This window comes from Struthio camelus, chromosome 1 (assembly GCF_040807025.1).
Source record: "Struthio camelus isolate bStrCam1 chromosome 1, bStrCam1.hap1, whole genome shotgun sequence".
In the NCBI taxonomy this organism is placed as follows: Eukaryota; Metazoa; Chordata; class Aves; order Struthioniformes; family Struthionidae; genus Struthio; species Struthio camelus.
Window position 1 is genome coordinate 51,522,273 of NC_090942.1, and position 12,542 is coordinate 51,534,814.

The 12,542-nt window shown below is 40.1% G+C and overlaps 1 long non-coding RNA gene across 1 annotated transcript; it reads left to right on the forward strand.

The window, feature by feature from the left end:
- The first annotated feature begins 494 nt into the window (after positions 1-494).
- On the forward strand, positions 495-8,360 carry LOC138066697 (uncharacterized). The gene is made up of 3 exons (XR_011140091.1): positions 495-682; positions 1,492-1,602; positions 7,286-8,360. It is a non-coding gene; the product is annotated as an uncharacterized lncRNA (long non-coding RNA).
- The last annotated feature ends 4,182 nt before the right edge of the window (positions 8,361-12,542 follow it).

Sequence of the window (12,542 nt, forward strand, 5' to 3'; positions counted from 1 at the left end):
CTCCCAGCAGAAGAGACTTCAGATTACCAGGAAGAAATTTAACACTTCAGAAAACTCTGTTTCCAGAGCTCAGCTAGTTATTTGATCAATTAATTGATTTTCTATAAGAATTCCACTTAAGTAAATATATACAGCCTAAATAATTCTCCGCATATAACTTAAAGTTTCTTAGTAGTTTAAGATTAGGAGTTAACGTAGGTCATGATAATTCATTAAATGCATTTAATCTAAAAACATGAAAACGCATTTATTTTAAATAAGAAATGCAACAATTTAGAAAAAAACCTTGTTTTAGATTTCTGTCAATGCAATGTCTACTGCTATAATCAACCCCCCCACTTAGGAGCTGGAAAAACTGCTCCTAGCTGTCGCTGAAAGTGATCCCATACAAACATCTCAGTCATATCGCAGCCTCGGGACTCGCTGCTGCCGATGGACCACGTAAGGACAACGTCTAAAATACAGAGAGAGTTGAGCACGAAAGGGCGGTAAGAGTCCGGTCGAATGGCACCAGGGAACTATATCTTCCCTTTTTTCAGTGCTGTGCTGGTCTTCCGCACTTCTCTCCTTTCGCTTGCACACTCGTTTGGCTTTCGTGGAGCATCCAGGATTTTTTTTCTTCCCTCTCGAAGTAACCAACAACTAGGCTCACCTGCCTCAAGCTTCAACAATTATGTTTAAGGTATTGCCTCGGAGCTTTGGCACGTAAAGCAAAATAACACTCCTGGACCTTTCTAAATATATACATGGTTTGGTTTACCTTTAAATTATAAAAGCATATTTTCTGTGAGAAAGTATTGTTCTTGAAGATATAAAGATGGATAAATGAATGTGTGTATGCATATGAAGGTTATACATACACACACATTTACAGCTTTTGTAAGAGTAGCCTAAAATGAACTAAATCCAGGAACAAATTAAATAAATTACTACCAAAAAAAAAAAAATTGACATCTGGAAACTTTTCCTCAGGCTCGTTATTAAGCAGGGAAAGATCCTTCTTTGTGAAACGCTCTTTAGCTTGCGTGTTTAATTTTTTCCTTGACATTTTTACAGGATTGATTATTTGCTTTACTGACATTTTCGAATATCATTGCTGCTCTTCACCTCCTTCTGCTGTGTATCACTGCTAACCCAGTATCTAGGAAAAGCTTACTTCTTTTTCTGTTCTCCTCTTCAAAGTACAATTTGTGATTTTCTGTGAGAAAGGGCCAACACAAGTTTATATGTGTATTTCTGTATGTTTTATATCCACACATACATTATGTGTGTGTGTGTGTGTGTGTGTGTGTGTGTGTGCGCGTGTGCATGTATATGTGTGTATGTATATATATAGTCACACACACACACAGAGTGTGTATGTGTATATATGTATATATATGTATACACACACACACACACACAGAGTATTGGTTGTTATTGCAAATATTTTGCAACTAAAAATTGCCAGGAAAAAGGTAATTATGTATAATTTTTACCTTTTACATGCAGCAAGCACCCGACTTCCCTGGCTGAGCGGGGATGTGCTGGTGGCGCCCGCCCTGGACCAGAGTGACTGCGAGGATGGGGGCTACTCCACGGAAGTCGGGGAAGCTTTACAAGGCAAGCTCTTAAAATAAAAGCACTTCGGCTAGGTAGCGTGCTTCACTGGGGTGAAAAAAGAAAAGGAAAGGATTCTGTGGGTCAGAATGAACGGCTTGGAAATGCCATCTCAGATGTAATTTGCATTGCCTTGTGCCCCCATAACGTGATTTGCTCTTTCCTAAAACTTCCAAAAGATTCATGCGTTTACAATGGAGTTCAGCACTGCTATTGCTTTAATTGCATTGCCTTTCAGTAAGCAGGTCAGATTTTATTAAATAAGGTCATACTGCGGCCATGGAGAACATTTGAATTGTTACTAGATTATTTTCAGTAATCAAATACATCAGAAAAGAACAAGGATACTTTGTGGCAGAATACAATTTCTATCTTTATTTGAACAGACCAGTTTATAAACAGAGCCTCATTGATATCAGCCTAATATGTTTCTGTACTTTGTTTTGTATGTGGAACAAAGTTTATGAAAATTCACTTTAAAAAATTAGAGACGCGTAGGACTGGAAGAAAGGTGAAAAATGAAGACGTGCACCAAATTTAGGATGATTAATCTTTTGGGGAGGAAGTAATATAATCTCTGTCTTCTAGAAAAAAAGGTGTGCAAAAGAATTCAGTAAAATCCTTGGGGAATATTGAAGAACAAATGAAGTCCAATCAAATATAGCATTCAGTGAGACTAAGAACAAAAATGTGTGATGCCTGTAGGCAAAAGCTGATGGTCTAAAACCAGACACAGACAAACAGAAATACCTAGTTGTAAACGAAGACACTGTTACATGAGACAGTAGGAGGAACAAAAGGAAATCAATGGGAACACTGAGGTAAAAGCTGAATTAGCCGACTGTGCCAGCGGAGGAACAGTATGTGTGCTGAAGAAGGCTTTGGCAGCCAAATAATATGAATAAGTCATCCATATCAACAAGTCCTGGGGTATCACTATGGATTGAAATTGTGGGTTAATAGGAATAAAATATGAAAAGGGCTATAGTCCACACCAGTGGAGCACAATGGTGAGAAGAGCCTGCAGGATCCAAAGTGGAAAAATAATGGAAAATTTCAATCATTGCCCATCTCCATGACAACGGACAAATGTCATTACAGGCATTACATAGAAACAAAAGTTGTAGATATTTAAAGTGACTGTGTCTTGAAAAAACTAGTTAGAGATGTACAAGAGAAAAAGTATCTTGTGGGCATTATGCAAGACGTCGTTCAAGATGTAACTGCAGAAAAGCACTCTGTAGTGGCTAAGATAACAACATTCAATGTTACGGTAGGAGAAAAATGTTAAAAAGTCAATTACATTAACATTGCACTTTAAGAAGGGGGATTAACAAAGATGAGGAAGCTTGTTAAAAGGAGGGTTTTTTTTAAATATGATATCAGAGGCTTTCAGTAAATGTAACTCACCTTCAAAAGAGACTCAAACTCAAAACCAAGCCTGAAAATCAGAAATACAATAGCCATTATGATTAAATACCAGAATAAAGGAGCTGACTAGAATTGAAAAGATCCCCTTCAAAAAGCGGAAGTTGTCTCCAAATGAGGAAAATAGTTTAGAATGTATATTGTGGTAGCTAAATGCAAAAGTATAAGACCGCATGCTAAAATGATCTCGAGAAGCAACTAGCAAATACCATGAAAGCTAGTAAAAGCCTTTTCAAATACACCAGAAGCAAGAAGCCTATCAGAGAGTTGGAAGGGTGGCCAAGTAAACAAGGTACAGAATAGATGTCCAAAGAAGTCAGGCCACAGCAAAAAAAAAAAAAAAAAAAGCCCAATGCATTCCTTGTGTCAGCTTTCAGCACAGAAAAGCTTACGGAAGTTTGCACAACAACTTCTTTATTTACAGGGGCGAGGCTGAGGAGTTGTCTCAAGCTGAACTGTCAGTAGAACAGTTTTAGAGCAAATCAGTAAAATGAATAGCAACACATTGCCAAGAGCAAGTAACAGTCACTCGAGGGATCTGAGGGAATTCAAACATAAAATTGCTGAACTTTTAACGGTAGTATGTAACCCATCGCTTACATTGGCCTCAGTTCCTGAGGAATGGAAGATGGCAAATGTGGCCTCAATGTTTGCAATAATCTCCGGAGGGGAGTAAGAAAACCAGAGAATAGTAAATCTAACTTCCTTCTGAGGCAAACTGATGGAAGTTATAATAACGAGCAAAATTAGCAGATGTGAATAAATCCACCTTACTGCAGATGAGTGAACAGGGTTCATACAAAAAGAAATCATGCCTCACAAATCTGGTACAGCTCTTTGAAAGAATCATTGCGCTTGTAGACAAGGGGGATTGAGCAACATATTACATTTGCATTCCTGAAACTTTCTACAGTATCCCTTCCAAAACAGTCTTAAAAAGACCTAACTTCAGGGGAAGTTTCTGTGCATTAATAAGTTCTGAAAAGAGAAAGAATGGTCGGCGGGAATAAATGGTCAGGGTTTCCCAGCTACCCCAGGAATCCCTGTTCAGCATGTCCAGAAATCACCAAGCAAAGCTGAAGAATACGGGGAGGAGAAAATTTACTGGTGTTCCAGAATTATTCAGGACAATCAAAACTAAAACAGACTGCAGAAATTCAAAAGCTTTCATCATGCTGAGCAGACGATAAAATGGAAGACAAAATTCAGCCTCAGTAAATACAGAGTAATGCACTTTGGGTACGCAGTCCTAAGTGTACCCAGGCAATGATCAGCTCCAAATTCAGCTCGTTTTGCTTTGGAGACTTAGGAGAACTTAGGAGTTCCTGTTGACAAAGGCGTCTGCTTGACAATCCTTAGTCATCAAAAAGGCAAACAATGTCAGAGATGGGCTAGGAGAGCAGTAGAGAACGGAACAAAAAACACTCTTATTTTAATGGTGCTGTCACATCTTAGAGACGAGGTCGACTTTTTTCTCAAAAAGGAGGCAAAGGAATTTCAAAACTCAAGACAGAAAGGTGAAAAAAAATGACCAGAGGTTTCTATGCAAAGAGGTGATTAATACAAGAAAACTGTTAATGCTGGAAAAAAGATGGTCCAAACAGGATATATCTGAAATGTATAAAGATCCTGAATGATACGGAGAAGAGGAAGGGAGACCAGTTCAGCTTTTCCCAACACAAGAACTAGGACATCATGCAGCAGAAGGCTTAAACAGCACATCTGAAAGTAAGAAAAATAAACACTTTTCCCGACAGCACATGGTAGAACTGTGGAATTGCCACAGGATGTCATGGAGGTTTAACAACGAAATAGGTCCAAATCAAGATCAGGCAACTACATGGGGTGAGATCTGTGGCTGTTAAACACAACCATCCCTCTCCAGAAAGTCCCTAACCACTCATTTCCGGAAACAGGGAAAATATAATAAAGTAAGGCTTGTACAAGGCCTGTTTTTCATATACTCTCCCTAAGCATCTGCCACGGCCAGATGGGATAGACGAACCCTTGCTCTGACCCGGCGTCTCAGCCTTACCTTCCCTGTGGGCTTTCGTTCCCTTTAGCAATTAGTTTCTGAGCTTTGCTGGGGCGAGAGGGCAGCTGGCCTGTTGCTTGCGCCCATACTCAGGTGCGCGGAAAAAGTCAGATTTAAAAATAAAGAGTGAGATTCTCCCAAACTTCTAAAGATCTCAGCCCAAGTGAGAACTGTCAAAGTGTGCCCTGGTAAAACACAGGGAGAGATAATCCCTCATCCCGGACAGAGGCGACTTTAGCCGGTGTTGGTAGAAAACACAAGAGTGTGGTGGGCGGGGAAGGGGGATAATTGATCATGTCGTTAAGGATAGAGCCTGAGCTGTCCCTGACCAGGTTATAATGGCATTAAAGGATCAGCGCCGGGGTCACGCGTGGGGCACTGGATGTCCACTTTGGGCTTCCCCTGCACCGTGTCTGACATGTGGATTAACACTTTCCCTTTCGAACATTTAAGCTTCAAGGGCTCCAAAGGCCTCAAAAGAGACAGGAGCAGGGGAAGGGGATGATGAGCTGAGTCTACAAACATAAAAATTGTAGTCAGCAGAATGGTCACAGTCATTTTTAATAACGCAAAGTCCTACCTTAAGCTGAAAGAACTGGGCTGAACTGTGCTGTTCTCCCCAGGCGCAAGTGGCAGCTCTGTTTCCCATAACAAACGCGGGCTACCAGGGGAGCTGCTGTGCCATATCGCAGTCCTTCAACTCCTGGGAACTGCTGCTCTCTGGTGCCCGTTTTCCAAACAAGAACGCGGACAGTTCCTCTTGCATTCTCCTTGCCCTGCATTTGATATTGCTCCTGAATCGCATCATTACAAAAAAAAAAAAAAATTAACACGCAGAAACGCGTGTTCAGATGCACACCCTTTCTATTTAAGCGTTGGCAAATAATATGTAAGTGAATTGTAAAACGGGCCGACGCGATAGGTAAATGAGCTGGAGTCAATTTGCAAGCTGTGCCGAGTTGCACAGCACCGCGTATTCCAAGCATGCGACATGCGCTGCAAAGCAAAGCCTGCTTTTGGCAGCGGGGAGAGTTTAATCTAAACATTTTCAATGGAAAATGTCTGGACTCCTCATTTCAAAACCATTTACATTTTGAAATTGACAGGGGCAGCCTGAAAATGGGGTTAAATCATCTGCAATTGAAACAAAGCACTCCTTTTGGAGCTGGATGGGTTGAATCATTGTTTCTCAGAGAGACTGTTTGCTTTAAAAGGAGAATAAATCCTGTGTTGGCTCCCTACAGTCACAAGGGCCTTTGATGCATTTTGCAAGTGACGGCTCAAATTCTATTTTGATTTTCTAATACAGAAACTACATGACTGAAATAGTGAATGATTTGGTAATAGATCTTTTATTATGTATTGCTTATTTTCATCACAGTTCTGTCATTTTTATTCCCACTGCAAGCCAGTATATCTTCCTTGATGTCTGAGACTAGTGAACTAAGTGAGTATGAAGTAGAAATTGTCTGCAGCAAAATTTCTATTAGAAGTTCTCTCTTTTCCATTTTAAATAATTATGTCCCACCAACTGCACAAAGGAAGTAACGAAATCAGCCAGTAAATCAGAAGTAGTGAGTAGAAAAAGGAACTGCTGATGGCGTCTTTAACTGCTGAAAATGGATATACACACCAGGTAACTCTGCAAGCGTAGTTATTTCTGACTTTATTGAAATGTCTTCTGCTCGTTACAGAGATTTAAGAGGCAGATGCTATGAGGCATAACAGCTACATCAAAAGGAAGTTGTAACACTCCCGCCTTCTGGGCTACCATAGTATGTTTTATATAAACTGTAGAAGCATCAGGTTCACTTTTCATTGACCATCAAAACATCCCGGGTTGTTACTCACAGTGCTTTCAGCATTCTCTGTTCGTGATATCTGCATGGAGTTTTTATTAATACTTCTACTTCCCGTTCATGTTGTTTATGGTAAAAGTGCTTGTGTTTTAAAGTTTTTACGCACTAAGTTCAGGTGCAGAAATGCGAAGATTAAGGCCTTAAAGCTGAGCAGAGCACCTAAGCAGGTGCTCTTATGTTTTTACTGTATGAACAGTTCTGTTGGCCCTAAAAGGCTTTGCAGACATGCTTAAAATAAGCTGGTGTTTAAGAGCTTTGCTGGTTTTAAAGGTGCTATTTTGAGACCCATGCAAAATAATTGTGAAATAGAAATTCTTTTGGTGAATAGCATTTTCTTTAGCAGTATTTTCATTTAAAATTATAGGCAGCCAGTCCAATGTGGAGCATGTGACTGGAGTGAAAAAACAAAGGGAAGGATCTATCTTCTTCATAGAATCACAGAATCTCAGAGTGGTTGAGGTTGGAAGGGACCTCTGGAGGTCGTCTAGTCCAACCGACCTGCTCAAGCAGGGTCGTCTAGAACACGTTGCAGAGGATCCCGTCCAGATGGCTTCTGAATATCTCCAGGGAAGAAGACTCCACAACTTCTCTGGGCAACCTGTGCCAGTGCTCAGTCACTTTCATAGTTAAGAAGTTCTTGGAAGTTCTTAAAGAAGTTCTTGAAAGAGGCTTGGGATTTGGAGACATTTTTCAGAAGAAGGTTGTCCATTTGCTGAGAGCTTCTTCTTTAGAAGCCTTTAGGCTTTAGTTTATAGGAAACTGAGTTTTCCAAGTTTGAGCCTTCCAAGGGAGCAATTTAGATGCAATTTCTAATCAGATTCCTTTTGTGTCAGAACCTTGTATCAGTTAAACAAGAAGCCTTATTTTGTGAAACTGTGATCTGAAATACTCCATTTTTCATTTTATCAAAAAATAAAGTTTTTCGTTTCTCACTTACAAAAGCTTGTTTACATGATAATACCATGACAAACTAGAGGTGTTTATCATGAGACAGTAAACCAGAAACTGGAGATGCGTGCTGAGTGCTGATGAGCAGTATTTGATACAAAAAGAAGTTGAGAGAAATGTAGTCACTATCCAAACCACTTTGTTCAAAGTGATGGCACCTTTCCAGCATTTCATTATGAAACAGTCAGAAATCTAAGCTACTAGAAAAAGATTTCCACAGCAAAAATTGTTCACGCAAAGCCTGTTCTAAAGTGATGATCCTCACGGCCATGTACCATAAACAGAAGAAGGTGGTAAAAAAAGAAGTCAGAGGTGGCAAAAAAGATAACTTTGCACTTTTGAAATGTTTGTGAGATGCCAGAGATTATTTTTCCTGTTAAAAATCAGCGAATTAGCAGTGAACAAGCCAAATCTTCGCAGTATTCAGTAGGAGAGGTAGGGAGTTAAAAGGAAGAGGGTTGTAAGAGGTACTTCTGCTTAGCTTGAAAAGTATTAGCTGGCTCTATTGCTGCTCCTGAGTCAAGTGCTGGCGATACCAGCCTCTGCACACTTCTAACATGCCAAAAATACACTTGTCATATGAGTATTTAATGATTGTAAAATGCTAGCACAGAAGCATCCTACTTTATTTTGGTTTTATTTTAAGCATACGGTCACTGCATATAAACAGTACTTCTCCATGCCATTTTTGCTTAGTCATTTTTATCAGCCTTTGCCATTATGTGTTCTGGGACATCTAGTCCATTTAGGTGACTATTATCATATAATTTGTTACTTACAAACGTGGGCTACATTTTAGCTGTACACAGCACAGGAATCTTTGATGATCACAGGCTCCAGCTGAATGTTTCCTAGGTATTTATATGCTATGATTTGCAGTAGAATTATTCTTCATATTAGCCAGCAACATTAGGAAACTACAAGATAATTTCCGACAAACAATTGCTGTACAATTTACTGAGTGATTAGAAGTAGGGATTGCTGTTGTTTCTGTTTACTGTATATTCCTTAAATGAGCACAAGGTAAAAGTAATGGAAAAGGTAAAGAAGCAAGATCTGCAACTAAGCTGGAAATATAAAAAAGACATCTACAGAGAGTGGCTATTAGGAAGCAATAATTAGAGTTACATTGAAGGGGGTGAAAGTTTTAAAGGGTACTGATGGAAATGGAAGTGCAAACTTATCGTGAAGGTTTACTGGAGCTGCCAAGGTATTGGTGCTGTCCTACTGAAGAAGAAATTATTGTACTGGATACACACCTTCCAGGAGTTGTTTTCAGCTTATGGACTCACATAAATCCTTCCATGTGGATCTCCATGTTCAGATTTTTGGCTTGGGGGTTTATGGACCAGTCGTACCTTGACTTGTTCTTTCCCGCACCAAGCTGGTTCCAAGATGCGAAGACATGCTGTGATATGATGAATGAGGTTTGGCTTCATTTTGTATTCATCCCTTTCCACTTGCAGTCTTTCCTCATGTGCTTTGTGACTGCAGAAACAGTGAAAACATCCGCCTGCGTGCAGCTGAAAAAGGTATCTATTCCCGCAGCATCTTGGAGGATCTGGCCTGGGCAGATAAATGGGAAAGGCAAGAAGAAAGAGGAAGAAAGAACTGGGGGGCAGCTGAGGGCTGAGATACCTCAAAATGCTTTCTAGGAGGGGACGACTGTTGCCTAATGTTGCCTTCCAAGTTTCTTTCTGAGCATTGACTCTAGTAACCCTGTTATATATTTTTTGTTGCAGCTGTGGACAGCTGTGTTCTGCTGCAGCACAGTGGCTGCTGTTCTCGTGCTGGCCAACAGCTGACTCCACTACCCTGAAATGCACAGAGGCATGAGATGTTGAGCAGTATGTTATCCGTGCTGGAGCACAGGGGTCTTCTCCCTTGGAGGTTAGTCGTACAGGTACTGGAAAAAGCACAGTTATGCCATTACTGGATGGTCTTCAAAATCCTGTCCTTCTGAGCTAACCCAACCAAAGCTGGTGGCATGAAGGATTCCTGCTGAACATCACTGGCAACTGGATCAAGGCTTTTTTGACTCCTGTCTATCATACTCTGTCATTCCAAAAATGAGGCTCCGCCTGGAGAAAAATAGACTGCTATTTGCAGCAAGCCAGCAGGCATATAACCAACAACATACTGAAAAGGTTGCATATGTAAAATGCTCGGTTTTGAAGAACAAGGCCTGAGGTCCTTATATAGTCTAAGAGCCTTCTGGATTTGGCCTAAGTTCAGAACCTGGCTTTCTTTTTGTGCAAAATAAGTCCTTGGAAGTCCAGTCAAGGCTTTCCTAAAGCAGAGCTTCTTACAGTTTAAAATTAATAGCCAGTAGTAAGTCATTATGATTTTACGTAACAAACCAGCTATAAGAGTTTGCAGCCAGTTCTTAAACTTCCAGGAACTGTGCTGTGGGATATAATGTTTCTATAGAGATCTTCTGTTGTGTCACAAAATAGGTCTACAAATAGGCAGCAGGGTGTCCCTTCTTTCACAGTCCTTCTTGTATCTCTTTGCCATATATTACAGTGGTGCCTCATGGAATACACAGATGTCTTCCCATAACTGTATTTTTTAAAGATGTTTCCATTCCTTCCAAAAAGATGCAGACTAGAGATTGAAAGAGAAGCTGCAATCTTCAGTTTTCCAAGGGGTAAAATCTGAGCTCTACAATTACTACTGTTGCTACCATATACTAATGCTTGTGTTCTACCCTTTGCTCCCACGCTGACAGTTTCACTATATTTTATAATCTTATTCTACTTTCTGAATTGGAAAAAGTCTGAGATCTAGGAATGAAACACTGTTAGAAAACATCAGTGCAATACAGCTCACTCAGATTTCACACAAATAGCGAGATACCATGACATATTGAAAGGGAAATAGATTTTTTTTTTTTACGTCAACAAGAGTTTAATGGAAGCTCTGGGAATTGTGGGGGATCTCATAAACAAAGTTAATTTATATAAAAAGTAAAGAAAATTTGAAGGAAAATCACTTACGGTGCAGGATTATTGATATATGGTAAATTTATAATGAGCTACTTCATAAAGTTGCCACAACAAATAAGAGAAGTCGTGAGAATATTCCTTCAAATGACTAAATTTCTTCATTAAAATTATTTTAATAGAATTCTGTAGACCTGATGTTCTGTGTTAAATTGAAGAGAAACTATAGAAGTCATTTTGCTGGAAAGAATTGTTTAAAGCAATAGTATAATTTACATCAATGCTGCAAACCATTTTTCGAATAATTTTAAATATGTAAGCATGAATGGTTGCACTGGAAATCTGCCTCAAAGGATTAAGTGAATTGAGGCTAAAACCACCTTCATATTCTGACTTTTTTGTCCGAGCACAGTTGACCAAAACAGTAAACATTTTTTAACCAATGACTTATAATACCTTTATCTTTTTCTGCAAGTTAAGAATTATTCTGCAAATAGCCTCCCCCCCAAAAAAGAGATTCCAGAATGTCTAGAACAATGCCCAAACCAAATGAAAATTGAAAATCCATCCAAAGTGCATTAGTTTTTAATTTTTTTCCAAACTGTACTGGAGTGTATTATTTCTCCAAAAAAAGGAGCTGATCTCACAACATGTTTGTTCAGAAACGTGCTTCCCTGTTTAAGAGCAGCTGGCACATCACAGAAGACTTTTATGGAAATTCTGATTTTAATTAATCCCTTGGGGTTCTCCACTGACCTCAGGACAGTTACACAAGGATGAGATTTGTCTTCTTGTTAGAAACAATTCTGTTTATAAATATGTCTTTAATTTTGGTGGGAGCCGGGTGGATTCTTCACTCTTTCTTAGTAGAGCATTATGAGTACAAAGGAGCATTAGCTGTTCTTTGTTTGGTTTTTGCTTAATTAGAGTTCTTCCTTCTGACAAAGCTTATTGTGGAACTCACCTGCTATTGGGCTTTTGTTGTAAACCCAGCTTTCATCACAGAGCCACAGCAGGCTTTGCACGCTTTGGTTTGGTTGCAGCTGTGGCATAATTTCTATGATTTTATACAGAGAAGAGGCCAAAGTTGTGGCCTTTAAGAACCGGGTGAGCCCAGGGGCGAAGCGCATGGTCTTAGGTGACTTCTTTTTTTCTGCTCGAGTTCGCACGTGCTCGGGACTCCCGGTGCTGTTCACTGGGAACAAACCAGCACAGATTAAAACCACAGTAAGCCCTCCCGATAAAACCACCCAGCTTTGCCCTGGCCATAAATCTTCACCTACGGCAACCTAATCTCTAATCGCTTTCACAGCAAGCAGCAGTGATGTTACAAAGAGACTCCTCAGTCACTTGAGGTAACAAGCAGCAAGAGCAGTGGAGCTTGTATAGTTATGTAAAATTCCCATTTCTATGTAAGGAAGCTCGTTAATTTATCAGTAAGGAAAGGTGGGGAGAGGAGGCACGTGGGAGAAGAGCCACGCACACGCCGGCGTTACTCCTGCTCCTCCGGGGGAGAGTGAGTCAGAAATGTTTGCCTTCCACACATCCCTGCTTTGAAGTGGTTCATTTTGGCTTGATCTGACTGAGCCCGAGACAGGGCGAACCAGCGCTTGTGCTGGTACCGTCAGCCCTCCGGTGCGTAATGAAGCCTGGTATAGACAGCCACCACAGTGCTGCACAAAATGTGTTCAGGAACATCAATTACAGGGATTACACAATGTATTTTAT